Source organism: Lepisosteus platostomus, unplaced genomic scaffold (genome assembly GCF_059453375.1).
Source record: "Lepisosteus platostomus isolate fLepPlt1 unplaced genomic scaffold, fLepPlt1.hap1 Scaffold_48_H1, whole genome shotgun sequence".
NCBI lineage: Eukaryota > Metazoa > Chordata > Actinopteri > Semionotiformes > Lepisosteidae > Lepisosteus > Lepisosteus platostomus.
In genome coordinates this window covers 617,798-628,992 of record NW_028291668.1, presented here as the reverse complement: position 1 = coordinate 628,992, position 11,195 = coordinate 617,798, and the positions used below count along the sequence as shown (strand labels likewise).

Sequence of the window (11,195 nt, the reverse complement as noted above, 5' to 3'; positions counted from 1 at the left end):
GGGAAATGTCTCTTTTCATGGGGAAAGCTAGCACCAGCAAATGTTGTGTTTAGAAGAAGTGATTTAACATGACACGTGACCTAATTTACCGGAGCAAAAGCTCACCCAGCAAGCCCTGCTTTACTTCTACAGGAGAGAAGTACTGTAGAGTCTGCAAGATGTTCAGCTGGGTAGCTACGTCAGCATGCCTCGGCTGCAAAGGAACAAGTACTAGGTTTATTGCATGCTGAAAAGAGAAGAACGGAAACACAGCGTTTCGACTGTGAGGTCTTCTCACACCTGAAGAAGCCTCACACCTGTAAAAGGCTCCATGGTTTTCTTTCTTCTCTTTTCAACATGGAATACACCTATTGTCTGCAAGATGTGACAATTTCATGGTGTTTTGGAAGAAAACCTTTTTTCTTTGAATTCAAAATCAATCGGAATTTCAGCACGACACATCAACACTTTTTCTGTTTTAAGGAGATGATATTTTAAACCTGACAAAAATAGTAGGAAACACAAGTTTCTTGCTGTGAAAATTTAGATGGGGAAGTGTACTACTAGTAGCAGTGTAGAGCTCTCTGTGGTGGAGTGCAAGCACATGTTCTACGGGCCAGTGGCGTAATGGATAACGCGTCTGACTTCGGATCAGAAGATTGGAGGTTCGAGTCCTGCCTGGCTCGTGAGGCTTTTAAACCTCTCAGGTTCCTAGGTAACAGGTTGCCGTCATGTATATGAACTATAGAAAAGCATTTGCCACAACCCGTAAATTAGCACGCAAGTGCGGGCTGGTGAACACAGAACTGTATGGACATCATCTCCAGCTCCGAGCTCAATTGCAATGAAAAAACATGCAGAACAGAACTGGAGAGCAGCTGAATTTGTGCTCGGTAGGGTGGGGAGGACTCAGCATTGCTATTGTTCTAATTGGCATGAACTGCAGGGGATCTGAATCAGAACATGTCAGTTAGTTCGATCATTGCGTCAGTATGTAGGCCACGTTAATACAGAATTATTACTTTGTCTGTCTCGTCTTTGTATATAGCTGAATGTCCCTGACAATTTCATGTTAGTTTTTAAGAACGACATTGGTGCTAATATATACATATATAGCATATAAGGAACACGTAAAAGTTTAGTCCATGCTGAAAAGATAAGAAAACCGCCACAACGTTTCATCTTGGAATAAATCTTTACTTGTTGTTTTGCAGCCTACCCATTCTGACCTAACTCCTCCCTTGAAATTCCCTAACAGATAAGGGTACGTAACGGCTCATGCGATGCTCAGTTGCAATTTGTCCCAAAACAAACAAGAACAGCAGCTGAGGGTTTGAGTTTGAACATGCACTGTATTAAAGCAGCTTTTATTTCCATTGATAAATGCTAGATATTCCTACAGAGATTCTCCAGGTGAGTAAGCGATTCCTGTTTCTGTTTCTATTTCTGTTTCATATATATATACAGTATATATATGTTACATGTGTCTCTGCAATAGTATAAATGTGTTATACACTATCAGGGGCTGCTTTTTTGTGCACCTCATCTACAACAAGGGTTTTTTTTTTCATTTATGTTTGTGGACCTTCACCATTTGAGGAAGTGAGTTAGATAAGAAAGTTACAGGTATGGTGAGCAATGACTGACAAAGGCACGTACTGCGTATTCCTTACAGAAGTGTAAGCAATTTGTTCTAAAAAACACCGGCTAAAGTCCAACATCGTTAGCAATCTTATTACTTAAACAGAATTAACATCAATAAACTGTAAGGTGCTGGTACATGCGAGTAGATTTGATCTTCTATTAAACAAAAATGCAATTACAGCTCTAAAAAGGTCAACCTAGACTTCTGTAACAGATCTGTTCAGGTCATCGCTGTTTCTCTGACCTTGTGAGTCTTTGGAATTTTAAAAGTGTATTTTGCTTGCCTTTCATGTGGTCTGTGTACAAGTCACTGTGGCGTATGAGGTCCTACACAGCCTTGCTATAGACGTGACGAGCCTCCGCTATGTTGCAATGGAGAACAGGTTCAGTACGGAGCTGCCGAGAAAATTCAGCTGGAAAGCTCGTTGCAGAAAAGCATCGTTCTCTGTGTCCAGCGGCAAAGCGTCCATCGTGGGTGCTGAAGAATCGATTTCACAGGCTGTGGGTCCAGGCGATTTAGAGTGTTAAAGGTCCCAGCGAAAACGAAACGGCGCACATTGATTAGCGGCAGGTTAACGGTCCCCCATTCCACATCCACACACAGCAACCTGCCATCTATGACCCTCTGAATACTTTTCAATTTGAAAGCCCATCCTTTGAAAAGAATGGCCACGCCAGAGGCTCTGTTGTTATTGTCCCCTGACCAAACAGAAGGCCCTTTATCCCACCTATCTTCAAAGCTTTTATACCTCTCTTGATAGGCTAAAGCACACTCCTGCAACATCAACACATCTCCCTCTCTCTGCTGGAGGTAATCAAAGACACACTGGCATTTAACTCTGTCATTGATACCTCTGGTGTTAAGAGAAATTATGTTTAGAGCCATATTACATAAGAAAGTGGAACCAGTCTTTACAAAACACATTTCTCTTCGGTCTCACCTGTTACCTTCTCTTTTTCTTTTTCTTCTTACCAATTTCCTGCCAGCCATCCTCTGAATGAGCCTTCATCAGGGTGGCAGCAGTAAAAGCGTTCACGGAGTCCATTTCAAGGAAGGGGGTAGAAGGAGGGGTGGAGGGGTTCCAGCTGTCCCCATCGCCATGCTCTCCTTCCTCCTCGCTCGGGGAGAAAACAGAGTCATTTTTCCTTTTCCTCAAGTCCAGCTCCTGGGAGCACCGAGGGGAAAGGGGTGCAGCCGATGCACCAGTCTCCTCTTCCCCCTCAACCACCAGCTGTTGCAGATCCTCCGTGATGGACTGGATGGAGGAGAGGAGGGCATCTGTAGCACTTGCAGAGTCTGAGAAAAGCAGCTCCGCTGAATCCTGGGTATCCTCGCTGGACCCGCTCCACCGGGGGGCCCCACACTGGCCCTCGTTCTGAGGAGCAGGAGTGGGGGAGGGGTCCTCGCTGTTCTCTGGGGTTTTCAAACCCTCGTGCTTGTCTGGTGCAGTCTGCGGTTGTGGGGGCGTAGTGGATTTCTCTTCCACCGGCCCCGGAGCCACAGCAGGACTGATCCTGGCTGGAGGCTGAGACTCTTTGTCCAACAAGGGTTCTTTGTTTGACTTGTTGTTTGCTTTGGCTTTTTCAGGCCGGTTTGGCTGAAACAAGCACTGCCTCATCCTTTCTCATTTTGAGTTTATAGGCGTAGGCGTGAGGGCAGTTCTTAAAAACGTGTCCTTCCGAGCCACATAAATTGCACTTTGGCAGCATTGAACAGTCAGAGGCTTAATGTCCCTGTTTGCCACAGGTCTTGCAGCATTTCACAGTGCAGGACGATGCCAGGTGTCCCACAGCACCACAGCGCCGACACACCTTTGGTTGTCCCACATAAAAAACATAGCCATTGCAGGCGCCCAGCTGGATTGTAGAGGGCAGGTGCCTTAAGCCTCCATTGACATTGTCCGGTAGCAAGCGAACCTCGAATTTCCTTGCTCCTGTTTTTATACCGTCAACATCTCTAACCTCAGTTCCATGGTGGATGGTGCAGTACTGCTTAAGCCAGGTGTGAATGTCCTCCGTCTTTGCCATTTCCGAGAACATAACAACCTCTCTCTCTGTGTCAGAGGCTGCAAGTTGATCTTCTCAAGGGCAGGAACTTTCCCTCTTTTTGCCTCAAACACATCCACACATTGTTCAAACAGAGAATAGGTAGCAAAAACAACCTCAAATGCTTTCTGACCTGGGAGAGCGAAGATGAAATACAAGTGCCGAGGTTCAAAGCCAAGTTCCTTCTGTAACACTTTTCTGCTGAACTGCATACGATCCATGAAGAGGTCATCCAAAAGCTCAAAACGTACAGCATTCTTGCGGGATCCAAAGGTTGCCATCTCAAACTGCAAAACAAACACTGCTTCCACAAAACAAGAAAACAATCCAACTACTCCAACTACAGGCTGATCAAGGTATCTCCCCTGCCAGATAAGCAGAGAGCCGCAGGCGATGAGCCCGGAGCTGAACGGGCCCCACTGGCTCGTTTGTAAGGCCAGGTGCATTGCCAACCACGACCGGCAGGGCAGAGGACTTGAAGGCGGCCTGGGCTCCTGCAGCTGTCCAGCCACGCACTCTGGTTTCTCTTCATCTCGTACAAATCTTTTGCCTTTTACTAAAGATTTCCATGGAGAGGAGCATGAATGAGTTCCATACAATTTTTGTGCTTCCCTGCCTTTGGGTGGGGCGCAGCTGGGCTGGTCAAAGAGAGAAAACAAAACCGCTCACAATCGCTCTTATTACGGCGACTGTGGCCTTCTGCTCTGCGAGTCCTCGGTCTCAGCCTGTCTGATTGGCGCTCTTTTCTTTGGGGGGCGGGAAGTGTCCGGCCGCAAATATGAAGCGTTACAGCAACGACATGCCATGAGACGATTGATAACGATTTCCATAGGATCCCCGCGGTTGCCTGGCTACCGTCAGCTTTGCGCAGTGGCAGTATCGTAGCCTGTGAGGTTTAGCCGAGGCGCGATTATTGCTAGTTGAAAACTTTTCCCAATACCCCGCTTCCGCCGGTTTCCAATACAATCGGCGAAAGCAATTTTTGAGCAAGGTGTTTAAAGACAGATTTTGTCATGGTAACATCATGGTAGAAAGAAACAAGCTTGTTACGTCTCAACAGAAACGCTCTTTAGCTCTTTCAGCGTTATGCAGAGAACAGCGTCTGTCGAGATCACTTTTGAGTCAGCGCGAAACGCCGTGTGCTGTCAGTTTGATTTCATATTGCTCGTAGCGGCGCCCGGCTTTTGTCTGTCAAACGTTAGGTTGCGCTTCTTCATGCTGCATCGTCGGCATGAGTGGAGCTCTTTAAACGTCTGTACTTACTGCGCCCCATAAGAAATTGTTTGTCCCCGTTCAAAAGAGATTGTGCGATGTCCTGCAGCGTTCACAAAGCAAACCTTTGACAGTTTGAAAAGAGGAATTTATTCTGCTTCCTGTGCGTGCAGTAGTTACAAAGTTGAACGTCTTTACACGATCTGCTGCAGTTTTCAGTGGGCGGGCTTTGTCAGATGGCTTTGAAAAACGCACTGTGTTTCGGCTCGGGAAACATCATGAGCAGTGTCCTGCATGTTTTCTGTGTATAGCTGTCTTTTAACGCATACAGAATTCATTCGAAATCATTGATTTCTCCAATTAACAAGGGTCCCTTTTTGAACCTGCGAGAAGCATTCTTTCAATGTAACAGATTTACTCCGAGGAAAGGCAGCATGACATTAAGAGTAGCTCAAGCTTTCAGCACCCGTATCGGACTGCGTGTATGCAGACACCGCTCAGAATCCCCTGTAAGATTCTCCCTCAATTCCGTTGTGCAGTGCTTTACCTCTTTCAAAAGGCTTCACTTTCCTAGTCACATTCCAAGACTCATCGAACCCGGGCTGTTTCCTCCAGCGGTATAGTATTGCAGTGAGACAGCACGATGCCTGCAAGACTATGTCACGCTAAACGCCACAGATTGTGTTTGTCCCTTCGTGTCAGTCGTCCTGCAGCCACGGGAAGTGGGACACAAACATGCTGCAATGCTTTCAGGACGTTTGGATTTGTTTGTGCAACATCCGAGAAGAGTACTTGTGGCTTGAATGTGAACTGTACGTGCCCGCCCCCTTTCCTCTGTAGTGCATGAGTTCCTCCCGGCATGCCCTTCGTCATTGTTCTGTCATCTTGTATTTAAAGGGTTGTATTTCTGCTGCTGAAAATAAGCAACGGTTTTCTCACAACGCCCTTTGTTCCCGACGGAGCCCTTGTCTGTCATGAAATTCTTTAAAACCTCAAGCTAGAAGAAGAAGACGACAAATATGAAGCGTTACAGCAACGACATGCCATGAGACGATTGATAACGATTTCCATAGGATCCCCGCGGTTGCCTGGCAACCGTCAGCTTTGCGCATTGGCAGTATCGTAGCCTGTGAGGTTTAGCCGAGGCGCGATTATTGCTAGTTGAAAACTTTTCCCAATACCCCGCTTCCGCCGGTTTGCAATACAATCGGCGAAAGCAATTTTTGACAGTCTCGTCAGAGCGCGACATAGTCTTGCAGGCATCGTGCTGTCTAACTGCAATACTATACCGCTGGAGGAAACAGCCAGGGTTCAATGAGCCATGGAATGTGACTAGGAAAGTGAAGCCTTTTGAAAGAGGTAATGTCGACGCTTTTTTTTTTTTGGCGTGGTACTAATAACGCCAAGGCTGGGGTTCGAGCCCCGTACGGGCCAGGTCCTTTTCTCCTCTCTTACAAAAGCTGTTAGGTTCCTTTCCGTGGTGAGATGGGTTGTGATGCAACGCTACCACATAGTGCCGACAGACAATTAAATGACAAAAATGAAGAGAGTTAAAGCAGCTGGAGAGGTTTTCTTACAACTTTTGAGCTGACACAGTTTTGGAAAATGTTTTCTTCACGCTGCACTGTACCACATAGGCAGCCAAGAGTCTCCAAAACAAAACAGCATTGACAGTCATATAATGTCCATTAACCCCGGTTTTAAACACAGTATCATGTCTGCCATCATAAGAATATAAGTCCAATATTTTAGAATATAGTCAGAATGTCTTCTAACCTTACCTGTGGTGTCTTTAATACCTATTGCTCAATGCATGGTGTACGTACTGCATACATGTGTCTTGAGAATGAGGAATGGGCCCCTGAGACATTTACCTGTTTCACAAATGATCGTATTTTACTAGAGATTCTGTTTGGGATTCAGATGTGCATTCGGACAGCAATTCCTTTCAAGAAATGATACGTTCTGGATGAGGTCAAAGGTGCTGGAACACTGTATTTAGGATGTGTTTGCAGTGATTGTGTCTCCTGCTTCAACGCAATGATATATAGATGTGTTCCTGTAATTTACTGGTACATGCCCAGGGCAGTAAGCAGTCTGAGGATTTATTTCCAGACGACATAGAGCAGTGAAGCAGTGAAGTAGTGCAACACACTGGATCATTATATTATTAGAATCTATTCTACTTAAATTATTACATTATACACAACTTGAGCTCTCAGCACCGTACTGAGCCCAGGTGTTTTTCTAAAGCTGTCAGGTGCAGTTCATTTACATGAAGGAAATCTCTTACTGGGTACGATTACAATGCAGTAAGTAGCACAGGCTACTTAGGGAGTAGGCTGATGTGTTTAAAAACGACCCGAGCCAGCAGGAGTCGAACCTGCAATCTCCTGAGCCGTAGTCAGACGCGTTATCCATTGCGCCACTGGCCCTGGTGTGACACTGCAGGACTGTAACCCAGTGAGCTTAGCACTGCAACTAGTAAAATATTACCCCCGGTCCATTCTTTTCCAAAAGTGAGAAACACCTGTTTTCTACATTTTGTCTGTTTTAAAACCATATCTCTTTAAACCAAACCAAGAGTTTGTCTTTTGCACTGATATTCTGATTCATTTCGATTTCAAAGAAAAAAGAAACATTACCTTCCAAAGCATCATAAAATTGTCCCTTCCTCCAGACTCTACTTCTCTCTTGTAGTAGTACAGCAGACCTTTCCAGGTGAGCAGATCACAGAGTCCAAAATGAGCTTCCTCCATCAAGCAAAGTACCTGAACATGACTCTTTCATCATAAAAGCGCCCCTGTAATAAAGAAATTAAATCCGAAATCAAGAGGGCAGTTGCCTACTGAAGTTCAAGAAGTCATAAATTTTAACCTAGCAACACATTAAAGGCTGCATCTATACAAGTACGATTCTAGAAATGCTCACCAGATTACGTTTTAAGAAAGAACTGCGCCTCAGGTTCCGCCGAGATCTTAACTCGGATGGCAGGATTCAGAGTCTGGTGTGGAATGATGGCGCACGGAGGGTCCACATACTGTGGATCCCTCAGTGTTCTTCCGCGTGTTCAAACCGCCAGCGTGTGACTCCCCTGTCCCCGTGACCTCATTGCTCTGCTCTCGCCTCTGTGCAGCTGAGCCCGACTCATGGTAAAGTGGAAAAAAATATGCCCTCAACGTGAGATTTACTCTGGAGTGAGGATAGTTGTTACCTTCTTATCGTTGAAACGGATGTATGTGATATGGCGACTAGGTTCTTCTCCATTAGCAGGCTTAAGGTTAAAGAAAAAAACATTGCTGACTTCTTTTTTTTTTGCCAGCTGCGAGCGCTGATTAGCGAGGTTTGTATTTCATGTTTTGCAAGTTGCATCCATTTTAAGAAAAACAAGTCGTTCAAGACAGGAAATGAATACTTGCATTTAATTAAGTCTAGACGTATGCGGTTGTCCATAATGACCAGTTCTGTTTGAGAACACAGAACAAAAAAAGGCACCGCTGGGATTCGGACCCAGGATTTCCTGTTTACTAGACAGGCGCTTTAACCAACTAAGCCACGGCGCCCCGGAAGTGCTGTCCTTTTGCAGCCACTTGGACACACCACTCAGACACATCTGCATTCGGTGTGTGCTCCGCCTGCTCGCTGAGCAAGTTGCCACCTTTACATACAATAGCAACATCGACACCAAAAGAAAGGATGACAAATGGCTTTTATTGGACTTTTCATGTCCAAGGAGCTCAATGTGCTTTCTGTGTACAGCAGGGCCACTGAACTCCACACTGGCCACTGAACCACAGCAGTGGCTTGCTGGCTTGACATCTCCCAAGGAAAATGTTGAAATCGCATGTGGAACAGGAAAATGACCCTCGAGTATGAGGGAAAAAAAAGAAAAAGATCAACTGGAGTGCGCCAACCCATGTCAGGACAGCCCAGTTTTGTTGACGAGGTGGCCGAGTGGTTAAGGCATGGGGTCGAATCCCATCCTTGTCGCTCTCCATGTCTGACACGTGTGCCCGTTCGGTGTTGGCCCTCCTGTTCTTTGCTCCGGTACTAGAGCTGTACATTTTCTAGCGGTGGCTGAACATGTTATAGTAGGCTAACGTCGGTATCGAGCAGTCACAGTAACAGTATTTACATGCCGCTGCTGCCAAGTGGCTCTGGGTTGAGACCGCGTTTTCACTTACTTGCAACGCAAACGGAGAAAGCGATTTTTGACAGTCTCTCGAGAGACTGCACTAGGTGTTTAGGGATAGACTTTGTCAGTTCCCCCTGGGATGATGGCCTCTCAAATAGTTTGTGATTCCTCTAGACGTTTATACAGTAGAAGCCTGCTTCGTGGCTTAAATCCAAGCTAAGGAAACGAGTTAGAGGTCTGATGCAGAACTGCGAATTCAATGAACGGGAACAGTACAGTACATTGGACTGTATGTGTGAGGAAAGCTGCCCCCTTCTGTCCCTTGTCGACCGAACAGAGGACTGTAAAGGATACCGCCAAGAAACTTTAGGATGCTGGTTGGAATACAGCTCCAAAGAAGCCCCTTTGGGTGTTATGTCATCAAAAAGTAAGAACAGCGACTCTCCCTTTGATCAAAAGCGCAACAGAACTGTTTTCCGTGGAGCAGGTTTCAGACCCGTAGACCTGTTTTATTTGTAGGGCAGGGCGCATTCCCAAATGCGAATCTCCTGTTTTAGAAATGCTTTGGGCGGCGTGAAGTGAAAATAAGAAATGGGCTCCAGATGCACATGGAAGCCATCAAGTGTTTCATCCGAGCTGTTTCAAAGACTGCTCAAGAGCTTTCCTTTCACAGAGGTGCAATGATTAATGATGGGGGTGCACCCTTCAATGCGCCTTACGACTCTAGGGAGTGATTGAGACGATTCGTAGCGTGTGCTCATTTCCCTCTATTCCCCGTGTTGCAGTGGTAGGATGACGTAAATTTCTGCTTCGACACGTAACGGCGTTATAATCAAGTGCAGGAGCTGAGGGCTTTTGTTTTGTTTCGTTTTCCATGGCGTTTGTAAGCACGCAAATCAAAGGCAATTCCTGCGTCTAACAGGAATGTAAATGCTTTGGAAAGTGCAGTGTGGTGCAGCTTGTAAAATCCTTATCCACATTTGTGGTTTGTTGATGTTTGTTCTGTCTGCCAAAGCTGCATTTTGACATTCGGACGGGGAGACTTTATCATTTGAACGTGAAGCCAGCCTTAAACCCTCTGAGGCGTGTCTGTCTGCTGGCACGTATTTTGTCAAAGGTATTTTTTTTTTTTTAACGGAGAGCGACTTTGAAAAGGTTTCCGCAGCCACGTCGCACTCCGTGTTAGATTAAAGGAGGAATGCGTCGATGGCGAACTCGCTGTAGTCGTGGCCGAGTGGTTAAGGCGATGGACTCGAAATCCGTTGGGGACTCCCCGCGTAGGTTTGAATCCTGCAGACTATGGCGTCTGCCGCACGTCTCCTTGTGCCTGCGCGGCAAAAGCGTGGTGCCGCTTCTCCTTTCCTGGTACTATAAAAACGCTAAATCGCTTGGCCCTGCTGCCATGGAAATGAGTTCTTCAGATAACCACACATCTTGCGTTTGCACCTCTGGTGTTCTACTTATGCCTTTGAAAACCTAATGAATAAAACTGAAAGAACCGACACAATATGTAGGTGCTCGTAAAGCACGCATTAAAGAACTGTTAACAGCAAGGGTTTCAGTGGGTTAACTGAGGAGAAGGCGTGATCGCTAATTGTTGACTTTGTATTTGGTGTTAGAAACATTCTTACTGTGCATGACGTGCAACAAATGTAGCCACAGAAATTGCATCACGCTTTCATGTATGCTATTGCAGACACCAACGTTGCCTAGATAGAAAACCGAAATAGCCCTGGGTTTGCTTGCTGGTCTGAAGGATCTCTCTTCGAATCTCTATCATTTGTCAATTGAAGTAAAAGGCGCTCCAATCTGATACGTTCAGAATCAAACCCGCAGCTGTTGTTCGACTTTATTTCTTGACTAATTACAACTGAGTGTCGCATGAGCAGTTACGTAAACTTGTCTGATATATTTGACAAATGCCGTTCTTCAATTAAAACTAACAGTACATTGTCAGGGACATTCAGTTCTATACAAACAAGAGACAGACAAGAGAATGTTTCTACCTTTCATGTGGACTACGTGTTGACTTAATGATCGGAATAATTGAAAAGTTCGGGTTCATAGCCGATGCAGTGCGTGCTAATTAGAACAACAGCAACGCTGAGCTCTCAGCACCGTACTGAGCCCAGGTGATTTTCTAAAGCTGTCAGGTGCAGTTCATTTACATGAAGGAAAT

At 45.7% G+C, this 11,195-nt stretch overlaps 5 non-coding genes across 5 annotated transcripts; all 5 read left to right on the top strand.

Moving 5' to 3' along the window:
* Positions 1-592: 592 nt before the first annotated feature.
* Positions 593-665, top strand: trnar-ucg (transfer RNA arginine (anticodon UCG)). Its single transcript has one exon. It is a non-coding gene; the product is annotated as a tRNA-Arg (tRNA).
* A 3,516-nt stretch (positions 666-4,181) lies between these two features.
* On the top strand, positions 4,182-4,298 carry LOC148633301 (U5 spliceosomal RNA). The gene has a single exon (XR_015934077.1). It is a non-coding gene; the product is annotated as a U5 spliceosomal RNA (small nuclear RNA).
* A 230-nt stretch (positions 4,299-4,528) lies between these two features.
* On the top strand, positions 4,529-4,673 carry LOC148633300 (U4 spliceosomal RNA). Its single transcript, XR_015934047.1, has one exon. It is a non-coding gene; the product is annotated as a U4 spliceosomal RNA (small nuclear RNA).
* A 1,308-nt stretch (positions 4,674-5,981) lies between these two features.
* Positions 5,982-6,123, top strand: LOC148633299 (U4 spliceosomal RNA). The gene has a single exon (XR_015934041.1). It is a non-coding gene; the product is annotated as a U4 spliceosomal RNA (small nuclear RNA).
* A 4,113-nt stretch (positions 6,124-10,236) lies between these two features.
* trnas-cga (transfer RNA serine (anticodon CGA)) lies at positions 10,237-10,318 on the top strand. The gene has a single exon. It is a non-coding gene; the product is annotated as a tRNA-Ser (tRNA).
* The last annotated feature ends 877 nt before the right edge of the window (positions 10,319-11,195 follow it).